This window comes from Muntiacus reevesi, chromosome 3 (genome assembly GCF_963930625.1).
Source record: "Muntiacus reevesi chromosome 3, mMunRee1.1, whole genome shotgun sequence".
Lineage (NCBI taxonomy): Eukaryota > Metazoa > Chordata > Mammalia > Artiodactyla > Cervidae > Muntiacus > Muntiacus reevesi.
In genome coordinates, this window is record NC_089251.1 from 52,555,316 (window position 1) to 52,574,129 (window position 18,814).

Sequence of the window (18,814 nt, forward strand, 5' to 3'; positions counted from 1 at the left end):
TGTAAACAACTGACTCATCAAAAATGTCCCTGATGGCAAAGATTGAGGGCAGAAGAAGAGGATGTCAGAGGATGAGATGACTGGATGGCTTCACCAATCCAATGGACTTGAAGTTGGGCAAACTCTGGGAGATGGTGAGGGACAAAGAGGCCTGACAAGCTTCAGTCCATAGGGTCGCAAAGAGTCGGACACAACTGGGTGACTGAATAGTAGAAATATTCCTCTATAAATCTAGACAACATTTTGTTTATCCATTGATTGATGCCTAGGTTGTTTCTACATTTTGACTACTGTGAATAATGCTGCAATGAACATCAATATATAAGAATCTGTTTGTCTTCACTTTTTATCATTATTAATATTATTATTAGGCTTCCCAGATGACTCAGTGGTAAAGAACCCACCGGTCAATGCAGGAGACACAGGGGATGTGGGTTTAGTCCCTGAATCAGGAAGATCTTCTGGATTAGGAAATGGCAACCCACTCCAATATTCTTGACTGGAAAATTTCAAAGAGAGGAGTCTGGAGGACTACAGTCAACATGGTCATAAAGAGTTGGACATGATCAGTCCTGACTGTTCATTGGAAGAACTGATGTTGAAGCTGAAACTCCAATACTTTGGCCACCTGATGTGAAGAGCTGACTCATTTTTGATATCTTGTTCTTCCCCCCCACCAATGGCAAGAAAGATAAGTGATATTTGTCATTTTCCACTGGTGAAGAGTTCTAAGAATCATAGTGTTTCAGAAAGCAGTAATCGAGAAACCGAGCACCACACTCAGAGAGCTGGAGAACTCAGGGTTATTATGCTGGCAGGCCCAGAGGAGTTAACACTACAAGCTCTGAGCCCCAAACAACGGGGTTACAGAGTTTTATAGACCGACTATGGTGGGGAACACTAGCTGCTAATAGGCTGGTTAAAAATAAGGGGTTTCACGAGCACAGGAACAGCAGTCAAGACTGGGAGGGAGATGCCTGACCTTTACAGGGACAGGCATGTTTAAGCAGCTTTGCAGTTGCTGGACAATTGCAAAGAGCAGGACAAGAATGAGTGACAAGCTCCAGTCCTTAGTATTGTAAGTCCTCACTTTCTGAGGCTACGTGACCTACGTGATCCAGACTTTGCAAGGAGCAAGGTGAGTTAACAGAGGCAGAATGAGCAGGAGGTTATGTAAAATTTTAACTTTTCTTAAAATTTTAAATTTTATGTAAAATTCAACTTTTCCTCTTCAATAACATTGGAGATGTACAACCTTGGGGAATTCCATCAGTTGTCACTAACATATGGATAGTTACTTGAAGTGGTGCAACATTTCTATTTTTTGAGTATCAGAACTAAGAGTCTGGCTCTATGAGAAACCCCCAGCTCCCATATTCTCCTGTAACTTTATGAACTGTGAGTTTCCTCATCAGTATTATTGTGAAAGTAGCAAGCTGAAGCTCTGTGACTAATGAAGGAAATAATCTCTACTTACTACTGGTACTTTATTTTACTTTTCAAAGATCAAGTCACTCACTGATTGATCACAGCCTTTCCATTTAACCTTGGATGAGTCATTGAATCTGTGATCTCTGGATTCTGTTATGCTCTATAGAGTATTGATTTTTTTTTTTTCCATTTAAAACAGAGAGTTAACTGAGCTGAGTTAAAACTCTCAACTGTTTCTCCATTTCAGTAGGCAGAAACTAAAATGTTTGTTTAATTCTGATAAAGTTAGATTTTCCTTAAAATATTTATGTGTTTATATTGTGCCATGTTGGGTCCTAGATGCAGCTCACAGGATCTTTGTGGCATGCATGAGTGATCTAGTTCCCCAACTAGGAATAGATCCTGGGCTGCTTGCACTGAGAGCAGGGAGTCTTACCCACTGGACCACTAAGGAAGACCCCAAACTTAGTTAAGTCCCCAAACAGGGTTTCCTGGAGTCTGACCTACATATGGGCAGTTCATAGATCACTGGATTGTTATTACACTTTGCGGCATCTGTGCTCAAGGTAAAAACTGTAGTCTCAGTCCTCAAGCAGTAAGAATGTAGCTTTTTTTTTTTTTTTTTCCTTAGCTTTACCTACCCTGAGACTTGCATCTAGATGAAAAGTCATAAAATAGGAACACTTCTCCTACACCCTCAGACAAAAAGCCATAAAACAAGGAAACTCCGGGTGTTGCCTCCCTCTTAGAATTTGCCTTCATGTATTAAAAAATAAAAAGGGAGGGGGTTTAGTTATTTTGGACAAGAGGGCTACTCTGATAATGAGATACTCTGTCATTATTGGAAGTCAGATTCCAGATTTATTTCTAATGCAAAATTTCTGAAGCTTTTATTAAAATAGTTACTTTGTGGACATATAACCAATACATACAATCACTCTAAAGTATGTAGTATGTGTGTGCTCGGTTGCTTCAGTCATATCTGACTCTTTATGACCCGATGGACCTTTGCCAGCCAGGCTCCTCTGTCCATGGGGTTTTCTCAACAAGAATACTGAAGTGGGTTGCTATGCCCTTCTTCAGGGGATAGTCCTAACCCAGGGATCAAAACTGCATCTCTTGCATTGTAGGCAGATTCTTTATTGCTGAGCCACTGGGGAAGCCCTAATGTATGTAGAGAGAGTAACAGAGAAAGAAAATATTCACCTTTCTCTGTGATTTCACCAAAATAGATCAATAATAAAAATGTATGTGCTGACATACATTCTGACAGCAAATGTATGACAGCTAGCATCTAACAAGTTTAGAATTCAACACTGACCTTCATTACCTATCCTGTCTCATCAGAATTCTACTGTGTGGGAATGAAGTATGTGATTAAAAGATCTGACTGATCACATCCATGGAAAGAAGTGAGAGGCAACATGTTTTCAAAGGCACTATGACTAATTGAAAATATTTTCATATCTAATGGGAAAATTGATTACATTTACAGCAGAAATGGGGTAGGGTTATTTATCTTACCAGCAGAATATTTTTCTTTCATCTTGAAGGAGGCCTTATTATAAGATTATTTCTTGAAGATCATGCAAATAGGGTCTCCATGCTAATTACTTTAAAAGGCTGGGTGGTGGTTGTTTAGTCGCTATATTGTGACTGACTCTTGTGACCCCCGGACGGTAACCCACCAGGTTCCTCTGTCCATGAGAATTCCCAGGCAAGAATACTGGAGTGGGTTGCCATTTCCTCTTCCAGGGAATCTTCCCAACCCAGGGATGGAATCTGTGTCTCCAGCATTGCGGGTGGATCCTTTACTACTGAGCCACCAAACAATAAACTCTCTGAACAGAGATATTGGAGATTGAAAATTAAGGTCTCAAAGGGTTGCCAGGATCTGAAAGTATTGATGAAGTTTTAATTTGGGCGAGTCATGCAATATTTGACTGGACTTTGGGGTTACACTTCTTCTGCTTTGTTTTCTCCTTGGATTCTGCTTTAACTTTGCATATTCTCTTTTAGTTTATTTTTTTGTTATTTTTTAATTTTAATTGGAGGCTAATTACTTTACAATATTGTAGTGGTTTTTGCTATACATTGACATGAATCAGCCCATGGGTGTACATGTGACTTCCATCCTGAAATCCCCTCCCTCTTCCTTCCCCATCCCATCCCTCAGGGTTGTCCCAGTGCACCGGCCCTGAGCACCCTGTTTCATGCATTGAACCTGGACTGGCGATCTATTTCCCATATGGTGATACACATGTTTCAATGCAATTCCCTCATATCATCCCACCCTCGCCTTCTCCCACAGAGTCCAAAAGTCTGTTCTTTAGATCTGTGTCTCTTTTGCTTTCTCGCATATAGGGGCATCATTACCATCTTTTTAAATTCCATATATATGCATTAATATGCTGTATTGGTGTTTTTCTTTCTGACCTACTTCACTGAAGTGGGTTGCTATGCCCTACTTCACTCTGTATAATAGGTTCCAGTTTCATTCAACTCATTAGAATTGATTAAAATGCACACTTTTTAATAGTTGAGTAATATTCCATTGTGCATATGTTCCACAGCTTTCTTATCTATTTGTCTGCCGATGGACATCTCTTTTAGTTTTAAAACAAATTCATTATCAAAAGAGTCAATTTGTGTTCTGACCTCAATTACCATTATGGATTATGACTTGTTTGTTGCCTACTTTTCTGGCTATCTGGGTTGACCTCAATCAGAACTATATAAAATCCCATATTTATGTTTCTATAACACTTATCATTTAATATTTTGTTACCAAAATCCACAGGAAAACTCCATTTTAGACAAGTCTTGCATGTAAGGCACAGAAAAAAAAAATAAGATGAATATGAAGCATTGATAAGTATACAGTATGTCTTAATTTTAAGAATTTCCTACATTATATATGTACAACACAGTTTACAACAGCTGAAGCCTGCAGTGATGTCCTTTTCTGAAATGAAAATATAAGATGCCTAAATGTATAAATTGGATGCAGTAGTATAATATTAGTCAACCTTTTTTAATGTAATTAATATTTTGAATGTGTCTAGAATACATAGTGGGAAAAATTGAGGGAAAAAACAGTCTTGTTTAGTTAGAAGTTCCAAAATATTTGAGTATTTAAAGATGGGCATAGACACACACAGAGAAATCAAGCATAAAGGACAGGGAATATTCTAGGAAAATTTGATGAAATATAAATATTTTATCATAGTGGTGGGACAGAACATTATAAACTGACAATTATAGTAGTTCCTGGCTTCCTAGATATAAACAAGAAATTACCCAGATTAGAAAATAAAGCCCCAATACTATAACTATCAGCAAAGCCAATAGAGAGCAAATTTTGGTTCTGCTAGAGACTGATCCTATCTGCAGAACACTGACTCAGTACGTTGTAGAAACAGTGAAGGAAAGGTAAAGCCCCTATTATGTTCAGTCAGTTCAGTTCAGTTCAATCGCTAGCCGTGTCCAACTCTTTGCCACCCCATGGACTTCAGCACGATGGGCCTCCCTGTCCATCAACAACTCCCGATGTACATGATCAAACTCATGTACATCAAGTCTGTGATGCCATCCAACCATCTCATCCTCTGCATCCCCTTCTCCTTCCACCTTCAATTTTTCCTAGCATCAGGGTCTTTTCAAATGAGTCAGTTCTTTGCATCAGGTGGTCAAGGTACTGGAGTTTCAGATTCAGCATCAGTCCTTCCAGTGAATATTCAGGACTGATTTCCTTTAGTATGGATGGGTTGGATCTCCTTGAAGTCCAAGGGAATCTCAAGAGTCTTCTCCAACACCACATTTCAGCATTCAACTTTCATTATGGTCCAACTTTCACATTCATGCATGACTACTAGAAAAACCATAGTTTTGACTAGTCAGAACTTTGTTGGCAAAGTAATGTCTCTGCTTTTTAATATGCTCTCTAGTTGATCATAACTTTTCTTCCAAGGAGCAAGTGTCTTTTAATTTCATGGCTGCATTCACCATCTGCAGTGATTTTGGAGACCAAAAAAATAATTTGTCACTGTTTCCATTGTCTTCCCATCTATTTGCCATGAAGTGATGGGGCAAATGCCATGATCTTAGTTTTCTGACAGTTGAGCTTTAAGCCAACTTTTTCACTCTCCTCTTTCATTTTCATCAAGAAGCTCTTAAGTTTTTCCTCCCTTTCTGCCATAAGGGTGGTGTCATCTCCACATCTGAGATGACTGATATTTCTCCTGCCAATCTTTATTCCAGCTTGTGCTTCATCCAGCCCAGCATTTCTCATGATGTACTCTGCATATAAGTTAAATAAGCAGGGTGACAATATACAAACTTGATGAACTCCTTTCCCAATTTGGAATCAATCTGTTGTTCCACATCCAGTTCTAATTGTTGCTTCTTGAACTGCATACAGATTTATCAGGAGGCAGGTCAGGTCATCTGGTAGTCCCATCTCTTGTAGAATTTTCCACAGTGTGTTGTGATCCACACAGTCAAAACCTTTGGCATAGTCAATAAAGCAGTAGTAGATATTTTTTTTGGAACTCTCTTGTTTTTTCAATGATCCAAAGGATGCTGGCAATTTGATCTCTGGTTTCTCTGCTTTTTCTAAATCCAGTTTGAACATCGGGAAGTTTTTGGTTCACGTCCTGTTGAAGCCTGGCTTGGAGAATTTTGAGCATTACTTTGCTAGCCTGTGAGATGAGTGCAACTGTGTGGCAGTTTGAAAATTCTTTGGCATTGTCTTTCTTTGGGATTGGAATGAAAACCAACCTTTTACAGTCCTGTGGCTACTGCTGAGTTTTCTAAATTTGCTGGCAGATTGAGTGCAGCACTTTCACAGCATCATCTTTTAGGATTTGAAACAGCTCAACTGGAATTCCATCACCTCTGCTAGCTTTGTTCATAGTGATGCTTCCAAAAGCCCACTTGACTTTGCATTCCAGGATGTCTGGTTGTAAGTGGATGATCACACCATTGTGATTATCTGCATAGTGAAGATCTTTTTTGTATAGTTCCTCTGTGTATTCTTGCCTCCTCTTCTTAATATCTTCTGCTTCTGTTAGGTCCATAGCATTCCTGTCCTTTATTGCACCTATTTTTCCATGAAATATTCTCTTGGTGTCTCTAATTTTCTTGAAGTGATTTCTAGTCTTTCCTATTCTGTTGTTTTACTCTATTTCGTTGCACTGATCACTGAGGAAGGCTTTCTTATCTCTCCGTGCTGTTCTTTGAAAGTCTGCATTCAAATGGGTATGTCTTTCCTTTTCTCCTTTGCTTTTCACTTCTCTTCTATTCACAGTTCTCTGGAAGGCCTCCTCAGACAACTGTTTTGTCTTTATGCATTTCTTTTTCTGGGGATGGTCTTGATCACTGCCTCCTATACAGTATCACAAATCTCTGTCCATAGGTCTTCAGGTATGCTGTCTTTCAGATCTAATCCCTTGAATTATCTGTCACTTCCACTGCATATTTGTAAAGGATTTGATTTAGGTCATACCTGAATGTTCTAGTGGTTTTCCCTACTTTCTTCAATTTAAGCCTGAACATGGCAGTAAGGAGTTCATGGTCTGAGTCACAGTCAGCTCCCAGTCTTGTTTTTGCTGACTGTGTAGAGGGTTTCCTTCTTCGGTCACAAAGAAAATAATAATCTGATTTCAGTATTGACCATCTAGTGATGTCCATGTGTAGAGTCATCTCTTGTGTTGTTTGAAGAGTGTGTTTGTTATGACCAGTGCATTCTCTTGGCAAAATTCTATTAGCCTTTTCTCTTTTTCATTCTGTACTCCAAGGCCAAATTTGCCTGTTAGTCCAGGTATTTCTTGACTTCCTACTTTTGAATTTCATTCCCCTATAATGAAAAGGACATAATTTTTAGGCGTTAGTTCTAGAAGGTATTTTAGGTCTTCATAGAACCTTTCAACTTCAGTTTCTTCAGCATTACTAGTCAGGGCATGGACTTGGATTACTGTGATATTGAATGATTTGCTTTGGAAATGAACAGAGATCATTCTGTCATTTTTGAGATTACATCCAAGTACTCCATTTCAGACTCTTGTTGACTATCATGGCTACTCCATTTTCTCTAAGTAGTAGATATAATAGTCATCTGAATTAAATTCACCCATTCCAGTCCATTTTAGTTCACTGATTCTTTAAGTCGATATTCACTCTTGCCATCTCCTGTTTGACCACTTCGAATTTGCCTTGTTTCATGGTCCTAACATTCCAGGTTCCTATGCAATACTGCCCTTTTATAGCATCAGACTTTACTTCTATCACCAGTCGCTTCCACAACTGCATGCTGTTTTTGCTTTGGCTCCATCCCTTCATTCTTTCTGGAGTTATTTCTCCACTGATCTCCAGTAGCATACTGAGCACCTATCGAACTTGGGAGTTCATCCTTCAGTTTCCTATTCTTTTACCTTTTCTTACTGACCTTACAAATGCACTATTTTTAGAGACCAAGTGTTAAAGTGGTTTAATATGAAAGGAAAGTATAAAATGCCATCGGCACTGAGAGCTAATTTTTCTCTGTCTGTGCACAGATATAGCTGGGGCCTTTGTACACTACCACATGCTTAAGTTATGTCAGATAGTGCACATCTTATCTTTAGCTGGCTTTTCTTTTCTACTCTGTAAGTCCATAGAATGAGCAGGTATTGTGGAGAGACATTGGAAGAGTCAGGTGATTAGATGCCTCACTGATGTCATAGAGAAAAAAGAAAAAAAAAGTCTCATTGAAACTTTTTCAGCAAGCAATTAAATAGGAAAATAAAAGAAATGGTAGTTAGCAGTATTAGGGTTCTCTGAGGGGTAAACTTTCTGAAGATAAAAAGATCCAAAATGCTGATAGTGGTAGAAAGTAGTAAAGGATAATTGGAGAAAAATTCAATATGAATCTTTCCTTTTGGATACATCATCCACTTAAATGCTGAAGGCATTGAGGACAGTGGCCAAGTGTGTGATGGACAGCAAACCTGGACTAAATGAAAAGTTATTCACTGGTTGAAAGTCAGGGAGAAGAAGGAACTAGGAGTAAGCACTGTGGATGTGAGAAAATGATGCCTCTGTATCACATTCAGGTTGTCCTTATTTTTTGTCCTTACTTATGCCAGGTCCTCTATTCATAATGTCCTGTCTATAATTTATTCTTCAAATTCTTCTTTCTTCTGATACTCATAACATCCAGATAGCCAGTCCTTTTGTGCTTCTAAAAGACTTTGTGCATTTATTTAATATAGTCAGTCTCAAAAGGTTTTATTCAGTTTTAAGTATTATTTACTTGCAAACAAAATAGATATCAATTGGAAGGTTTAGCATTTAAATTTTGAATGTACTCATGAAAATTTTATTTTTAATATTTGAGTTATCATGTGCTATTTTTAATCAGGTAGACAAAAAAAATGAAGCTAAGATTGATTACACAAAATTAACAAAGCTAAATCCTTAAGGTCTTGAAATATTAAAACTTCCAGATTGTTTTCACAAGTGTGTATCATTTATATTCTGAAGTTATTCATCTTTAAAACTGCTTCAAGACTCTTAAAACACTCTCTACTAAACATTTCAGACTGTAATTTATTATGTTTATTTACTTATGTGACTATTTCACACAACAAATGTGTTTTTAAAGGTTACTAGGTCTTGTATCATATTTATCTTCTTGATTCCCTAGGCTGTAATGGGACCTAGAAATCATTGAAGCTTGATAAATAATATTATTAATTGATAAATACATGAATGTGGGCCAATTGTTTGTTTACTCAAACAATTTTCTTTTTTGACATTTTCATATTAGAAGAACCAGGAATCTCAAATGGTTTTAGGTCAATGCCTAGTGCCACGCTAACAAGAAAAAAGAATGTTACTATTCAGGGCACTTACAACATACTTCACATTATTAAATCTTTTATTTTCCAATATAAAATCTAAGTCATTCCTTATAGTAAGGAACCCAAACAAAACTATCTTCTTTCTCAAATCCCTTTTTTCTTTATGGCAGATATATGTGGCTGTACAATCAAAGCCTGGATATTATACTGAAAGTATTTTCTGATAGCTCTAGTTTCTGGTTCATAAATTAATATTTTAGCTTTACAACATTAATAACTGTGTATTTCTGAGCCTATATAAACAATAATGCATGGCTCATCACATCCCTGATGATATTGGAACCAACACACTTTCATCCATAAGGCGTCTATCCACTTATAAAGGAGATTCACAGCTGATAGAAAGTATACTTTTCCCATCCTGTCTGGGCATAGATGATACCAGTGAAAACCAATGATGAAAGATACTTATTTTTATTGGGAATAGATTAAATGGATCTAAGAGGTAGGCAATCAGAGAGGTAGAATGGTAGTGCAAATATATACATGCTTTAGAATATTTGTGCAACTGTGGCTTTGAAAAATGTACATGTTACCTAAAATGTATGGGATTCAGATAAAAGCTACTTAGATTATGTAAATATCATATCCCATTATGGTAATTCGTAGGACAATATTAGTTTTAAAAATTATTGAGCAAGATAACATGAGGTAAGAATTAAATATATTACATACTCTATAAATATAATAATCCTAATATTAGTCTCACTACCTGAGAGACTGCTCCAAATAAATATTTAAACTACAGAGCCTCCCTTTTCATTCCTTAATAACTCAATCAATAGAACCTGGTTTTGATGTCCAATTTCTTAATATAACCTTAATAGAATCACAACAATATTTGATAACCCCCTCACTTACATGTAAATTTCTATGCTGGCCAATTAGAGAGACACCTATAAGTGAAAGAGGTAGCTAGAAATTAGTATAAGATTAAAAGATGACTTAGAATAGAATAGTTTTGACTATATTTATTTGGGAATCTCTCTTTATATTGAGAAAAAAGTGAAATTATTTATTCAATCTAGGCTGAATTTGGATATTTTTAGTATCTGGGGTTTAATTTAGTGGTTTTCATATAAAAATATTTCTGAGCTGAGATAGATTTGATTGTATGAATCCTCTTGTCTGAAACTGAAGATCCACAGTTGGGAAGTCATTTCAATTGAAACATGACCAGGTCTGAGACAATTTTCCTTTCCTAGATTCCTAGAAGATTATAAATTATATGAAAGTTTTGGGGGTCAAAGGGAGAAAACCTAGTCAAACTTTGTTGAAATAATCTTATTAATTTTTAAACATGTTCACAAACATATGACAGTGATTATAACCAACACAAAAATTCAAATTTAAAATGAGTATCTATCTTAACTTCTAAATCTAGCTGGATAAGAAATAACTCTGTACGTCCTTATGGAGATATACCATTGAATTTGCAACAAGTACCCCTAAATTATCAGGATGATGCTACTGAAATCCATACTAGTAGCACTGTTAGCAATTTAAAAAAACTTAAAACTTAAATATCATTTCCTGAAAAGATTGTGGAACATGAGATTAATTTTATTTAATTTGAATTTAACTTTAATATAATTTAACTTTAAACTTGAACTTAAAATTTAATTATTAAATGTAATCTTATAGAAAGAACATAATAAAATGTTGAAATTGACAAAATCTTGATTATATTATGAAAAAGTTTGTATGAGAATATGAAATCAGTCATGTAAAGCAAAGTAATTTTAGTAACAGTTATTGCTGTCTTCATTTTGTGATGAAAATGCTTCAGAGAATATTAGAGTTTGAAATGATATTAATGAAACTGAATCTCATATTCTCATTTTACCAATGAGAGCAATTTGTATAAAAGAGGATGTATTTTTCTAATGTCACTTAACTGTTAGGGGTTGATTTGACGCAAGAAAAACAAAGACTTGATTCCTGTTATAAAATATATGGGTTGGCCAAATAAATTCATTATTTTTTTTTCATGAGATGGCTATAGTAGTGCTTAGTTGTCTTTAATTTCTTTTGAAACAATTTAATTAGATTGCATTGCCATAGCTGTCATATCAGTGTGTATTTTAAAAAAATCTTGGCAAAATTGATAAATTTCTTTGTAGTATTTTATTGTTTAAGATGGAAGAAAAAAGCAACATTTTTAGCATATCATGTTTTATATTGCAAGAAAGGTTAAAAAAAACAGACAACTCTTCTAAACACAAAAAAAGATTTGCGCGGTGTATGGAGAAGGTACTGTAACACATCAAACACGCCAAAAGTGGTTTGTAAAGTTTCACGCTGGAGATATCTGGTTGGATGATGTTCCCTTGTCAAGTAGATCAGTTGAAGATGATAGTGATCAAACCCAGATATTAATTGAGGACAACCAGCATAATACCACAAAAGAGATAGCTGATGTACTCAAATTATTCAAATCAGGCATTGAAAATAATTTGCACCAGTTTAGTTATGTCAATCACTTTGATGTTTGGGTTCTACATAAGTTAAGTGAAAAAAAAGAAAACTTCTTGACAATATTTTCACATGTGATTTCTACTGAAACAAAACTGTTCTGTTTTTGAAACAAGGTAATGGCTGTGATGAGAAGTGGATACCGTACAGTAATGTGGAATGGAAGAAATTGTGGCGCAAGCAAAATGAACCACCAACCACACCAAAGGTCACTCTTCATCCAAAGAAGGTGATGTTGTGTGCGTTGTGGGATTGGAAGGGAATTCTCTATTTGAGCTCTTTCTGGAAAACCAATCATTTCCAACAAGTGCTTCTCTCAGTAAGACCAATTGAAACCAACATTTGACAAAAATGTCCAGAATCAGTCAATAGAAAATGCATAATGTTCCATCAGGATAATTCTAGACTGCATGTTTCTTTGATGACCAGGCAAAACTGTTACTTTTTGGCTGGGAAGTTCTGATTCACCCACTATATTCACCAGACATTACACCTTCAAATTTTCATTTACTTCAGTCTTTACAAAATTATCTTAATGGAAAAAATAAAATAAAAATCAATCCCCTGGAAGACTATTAAAGCCACCTGGGACAGTTCTTTACTGAAAAAGATAAAAAGTCTTGGGAAGGTGGAATTATGGAGCTGCCTGAAAAATGGCAGAAGATAGTGGAACAAGATGGTGAAAACTATTTAATAAAGTTCTTGGTGAAAATGAAAAATGTGTCCTTTATTTTCACTTAAAAATTGAAGGAATTTCTTGGCGAATCCAATGGTTAGTATTTATAATGTCAAGTGATTCTGAATTTGCATAGGTCTTAAAAGACCTCCTTAAAAGGAGTCATAAGTCAAAAGCAGGTAAAAATGTAATGGACACAGGTTTGATTAGAGTATACACTGAACCAAACATTTGTGAAACAAATATTTTATAATTAAAAAGTATTAAGTATAATAATATATAATAATTTTCTGTGCATTTTGATAAAGAATATTGGTAATAATGTTTTAGCCTAAAGTAGTAATATTAAATGACTGAAATACAAAAACATTGTCTTTATCTTACATTGAAAACTTTCCCAAACATGAGTATTGTTGGGAGGCAAGATTATTCCATTGTAAAGATGAAAAGGTCATATATGAATTTTCCCAGAACTTTTGCAGCTAGGATATAGGCATGTGGCTTTGAATTAACATGAGAACTCCCCACACAACAAAAGTCCCATCCACAAATCTATTTTGGTGATGATGAGATCATGGGCATAGAATCCAAGTTGTAACTATGGTGAATCTTCAGCATACAGTATCTAGCTATGAAATGACCTTGTCCTTATCAGTTTGCTCTGTGGGACACTTGTGGCCATAGATTCTACATTTCCCCTTTCATTTCTACTAGCCATTCCAAAGCTTTTAAATAATTTTCTAATGTATATCAGCCATAATCAGCTTTTGTGGCATAAACATAAATGCCAGAATCAGTACACAGTATTTCAGTTCAAACAACCCATATATGTAATAGCTCTCTGTAATAACTAATAAGCTTAATTTTTAGATATTTTAAGACTATAGTTTAAACTTTTAAAAAACTTAACAACTATTCCATTACTTTGTGTAATAGATTTTTGAGGTCACTGGTTTAGGAATTTACATAAAAACACAAAAACTGTGTGTAATTTCTCCCTATCCACGCATGATATTTTTGTCCTGTTTTTCCAAAGCTTATTTCTAATTGACTACCTTTTTGAGCCTGTTTGACACATTATTATACTTTTACACACAAAATGATTCTTAATTCAGGAAATTGTTGCTAGAGGAAAGGAATGAGGTCTATATTCTGCATTGGCTCAAAGGTATCTGAGCTTCTAGGTAAACAATTACAGTATGTATTTTAAAGAATGGGTCCCCAGTCTGTGGGATCTAATGTCTGGTGATCTGAGGTGAAGTTGATATAATAATAGAAATAAAGTACACAATAAATGGACTGTGCCTGAATTATCCCCAGATCATCCCCACAATCATTTTGCCTTCCACAAATCCAGGTTCTAGTGCCAAACATGTTGGGGACCGCTGCATTTTCATTTGGCTATTTGGTCTACTTGATATATGTACTGAGTCAGATAATGACTAGTATTAGCTTTTATTCCTTGTTTAGAAATCAGTCCTCATAAACTGGCTTTCTTTTTCAATTATTCAAAGCAGTGAAATTGTGGTCTCCCTTCTATTTATTTATTTATTTATTTATTTAGTGCATTTTCAGTGTGTGTCTCAGTGCCTTGAGCCTCCAGGGAGTCTTCCCAACCCAGGGATCGAACCCAAGTCTGTTAAGCCTCCTGCATTGGTAGGTATGTTGTTTAGCACTAGTGCCACCTGGGAAGGAAGGCTCACACTTATTTCTCAAGTATTAAGAAACATTTATATAAATAACTGCTGAAAGTGTTCCCTATCTGATGAAAATATAAATCTACTCATTCAATATAGTCAAATAAACATAAGCAAAATAAACACAAAGAAAGCCACACAACATCATATTGTAACCAAAATGTTGAAAACTAATGATAAAGAAAACAATCTTAGAAACAGTCTAATAAAATTACCCTTGAGGGACAATTTATAATTTAAATGTGGTCAGTATGATAGTTCTTAAATAATGCAAATTTATTAATATAAAGAGGCTTCCCTGGTGGCTCGGCCTTAAAGAATCTGCCCGCAATGCAGGATACACAGGTCCATCCCTGGGTCAGTCAGGAAGACTCCCTGGAGGAGGCCATGGCAACCCACTCCAGTGTTCTTACCTGGAGAATCTCATTGACAGAGGCGCCCTGGGGGGGCTGCTGTCCATAGAGTTACATACAAAGATGCAATACATGGCACACAATACAAGGACATAAATATTTTGATTTTATAAAATAATGTCTTTACGTTTAGATTTGCATGCTTAAGTATTTAAAGGTGAAGTATTTGTAACATACTTTTGAATGGATTGGTACAAAATAGAATGAATGGATTATGATAAATAGATAAAATATTAAAGCTGTGTGGATGTCCATTGGACTATACATTTCAACTTTTCTGTAAGTTTGATTTTTTTTTTTTTTTTTTTGAAATGTTAAATTCAACCTCCAGGGCTGAAGAGATTTGTTTTGTGAGATATAGGAAAAAAAGCTGTCAGAGTTTCCCCTGGAGCATATAGGGAGGAAGGAACTACTAAGAGAGTAAAGCAAGGAATAAGGTGGAAAACCTCAGGCATTTGCTAAAGTGATTTCTCTCATTAACATTACTAAACTCATGAAGGATATGGGCTTGTGATCAGCCAACTTTTCATGGAAATTAATAATGGTGACTGCTTCACATTATGGACTTGGACAGAACAAGGCAGGCTAAAGGACTATGCAGAGTAAGAAAAGAAGGAGGGATAAGCTCGCAGAAATCTCTAGGAATCATTGGACAGTGTTTGATCTCTTATGGGCCTATGGAATCAAGATCCAGGAATGAGTCCACAGCTAGAGTAGGAAGAGGGAAGCGTATATAACATCTGTATTATAACTCCCAGACTATTTTTATGAAATAACTTTTGGTTAGGCTACTTCCTGCTTTTAAATGCTACTTCAGTGACTCTCAAATTCCAAAAGAATAGTTAGTATTTTCATCCTGAAGTTGTAACATCTCAATTATTGGCAACTGACTCAATTTCTAAATGTTCTCTTTGACTTAATATATGCTACAGCCAACCCAAATTATTGTTTGTCCTCTATACCACATTTATTTAGATTTTCCTGACCCTGTGCCTGTTATAGCTCTTACCTGAATGACATTATCCTCTCTCACCTGCCAAACATTACTCATACTTAAACCCAAAATCAAATTTTCCCTTTTCTAATGTCATCAACAGAAAACAGACAACATCTTCCAAATTCTCAGATGACTGTATCAGTTTCCTTTATACAAATGTCTCAAATGTGTTTAAAATATAGTTTTCATATATTTTGTCCTTTATGCTTTATTAGAGTTATAAAGGGAAATAAACATAATTTTTCAGAGACTTACAACTATATACACTACCATATGTAAAACAGATGGTTGGTGAAAAGTTGCTATATAACACAGGGAGCCCAGCTTGGTGCTCTGTGATGACTTAGAGGGGTGAGATGGCAGAAATTCAAGGAGGCTCAAGAGGGAGGTGATATATGTATAATCATGGCTGATTTGCACTGGACCACAGAAACCAGCCCAACATTGTATAGCAATTTCCCTCCAATTAAAAAATAAACTAAAAGATGCAAAATAAGTAAATAAAACAAAATGTCAATTTGGAACACCAGAATATCACCTTCATTAGTTAATAGAGACTATTAAAACTGGCAACACAGAATTAGAGCCAAGTTGGTTTTAAATAAAGAAGCTCTGTGATTACCTTGTTTCAAAAGGAAAGAAAGTAGAGCTGAGCTTCCTTTCTCCAGGTTCCAATTATCCACAATAGTCATTCTACCTTTCTTTAAGGTAGAATATGTAAAAAGGTGGAGACAGACGAGCAGTTAAATTATATGAACTCTCTTGGCATGCAAAAACACTCAGGAGTGGGAAGGAGTCTTTTTCTCTGAAACGCACCTCCAGAAGTCTGAGCTCATTAAAGGCAGGAGTTATGTCTTGAGGTTTTGTTTTTTTTTTTCCTCTCTCGCTCTCTCCCTTTCTATTTCTGCACCACATGTAGGAACTTAGTTCCCTTTGTAACCTCCACTTTGCCAACCAAATATAGTGCTCTGGGAATCAGTTGAGAAATGTACACTGGCTCAGTGATAAATGAATGAACTTGTATTGGTGCTCATGAAAGAAATCATAATATTTCACCCCAAATATATTTATCTGGTATAAAAATTATATTGTGCTGAAGACAAGCAAGAGGCAGCAAATATAAAAGGGGTTCTCTCTCCCTTCTCCCTTCTTTGCCTAAATAATGGGTATAAAGTCTCGTTGCTGAAAGAAACTTTAGACTTACCAGCACAGAGATGCTGCCAGAAAATTTTGCAATAATATTGTTAAACTAGCCCTTATCTTTCTGTTTCTTTTCCACCATTAACTGCCCTGCCCAAGCCCCTTTTTGTTTCAGATGTGTATCATAATTCACTACTCTTTTTCCAAAATAGTACAAAAACTGATCAACTCTAACTAGTTCTTTGGATATTCATTTTCCTTGTGAGGGCTCCCTTGTTAAGTATGAAATATGCATGTCAATCAACTTCTCTTTAGTTTCTCTTGCTGGTTTGTTTTGTTGTGGAAGTCCCAGATTCTACTTGTGTGTGTGTGTGTAGTTGCTCAGTCATGTCTGACTCTGTGGCCCCATGGGCTGTAGCCTGACAAGTTCCTCTGTCCATGAAATTTTCCAGGCAAGAATACTGGAGTGGGTTGCCGTTTCTTACTCCAGAATATCTTTCTAATCCAGATATCAAACTCATATCTCCTGCACTGGCAGGTGGATTCTTTACCACTAGCACCACCTGGGAAGCCCTAGATCCTTCTTAGAAAGGTAGAAAGAATGGAAAGCGAGATTGTTTTTCCTTCTCTACACACTTAAAGTCAAATAGTTTACAAAAAATGTAGAGAAGGAAATGGTAACAGTAGATAGAATCTACAGCTAACTAAAGAACAGAGTCTTGGCAATAAAATATTTAAATTAAAATAATTTGTTGTAAAATTTTGGTTGTAAAAGTCAACCAAAAACAAAAAGAGAATTGATTCAGCTCACAGGACATCTATATTCATGTTAGTTATTTTTGCATCAATTTATTTACATTTTTATCTTTCTAATTTGAACATGTCTAGAGGGAACTATTAAATCATAATCTATGCAAATGTTCTCACTTGTGTTTACTCTATGGTGGCCGGGGGAATTTAGGATGCTTTATCTCATGTTAAATTAAATTCAGATAATATTTTAAATGTGAGAAAGTAATCCATTTGCTTTTATATCTATCCACATTCATAGCCATCTTTACATTTTACACACATTTTTGGGTCCAGGTTAGCCAATCAAATCACGTCATTTCATGTAGGCTATCACCTCTGCCTTACCTACCTTGTTTCACAAGCAGAATTAGGGCAGTATATTGGAAATGTAATAACACTATGATTGTGACAGAACACAAAGAAGAAGAGCGAAAAAAACTGTTTTTAAACTGTATATACTCAGGCACACTCTTACTTCTTGTTTTACTGTTGTTGACATATAATCGACATATAAAATTATTTTTGTTTTAGATGTACAGTATAGTAATTCAACATTTAGAGAAATTGTAAACTGTTCACCTCCATAAGTCTAGTTAACACCTATCACCATATTTTGTTTATACATATATAATTTTCTTATAATGAAACTTATAAGATCTGTTCTGTCAGCAATTTTCAAAGATGCAAGACAAATTCTAATTTCTTGTTGTAGGGCTGACTAACAAAAATTGTGATACAGTGATTTTAATTGCCCTTTCATTCCATATATATTATGTTTAGTTGTGGTCTGTTTGAAGTTTTTGCATCTTTCTGGTAATACAGTATCTACAGGGAATCTCCTAATGAACACGTTCCTCTGCCTGCCATTTTAAGAAAGAGGATATGCTTGTCCAATATTTAAAATGTACATTGGATATCTTAGACTATTACAGAATATCTGAAGCTACAATGGCTTGGTTTAAAAAGAAACAGCTTGAGGAAAAGAACATTTTTTTAAAGCACTGGCAAAATCAGATGATTACTCCTATTGTATTTTATATTCCATATCCAACTCCAGCATATTCTTGATAATCACTTAAAAAAAAGAAACAAAAAACTTGATCAGAACAACCTTGTTAATAAAAGTCATCTTAATAGTAACATTTCTACAAGTCAAGGAATTTATAATGGCTCCTCCTCCCTCAACACTTCAAGGTCTCGTAAATGAAGACTAAAAGCTTCCTATTAGAATTCCTAACAAGTTTTATATACAAAATCATATCATCAGCAACAAAAGATGATTCTGCTTGTTC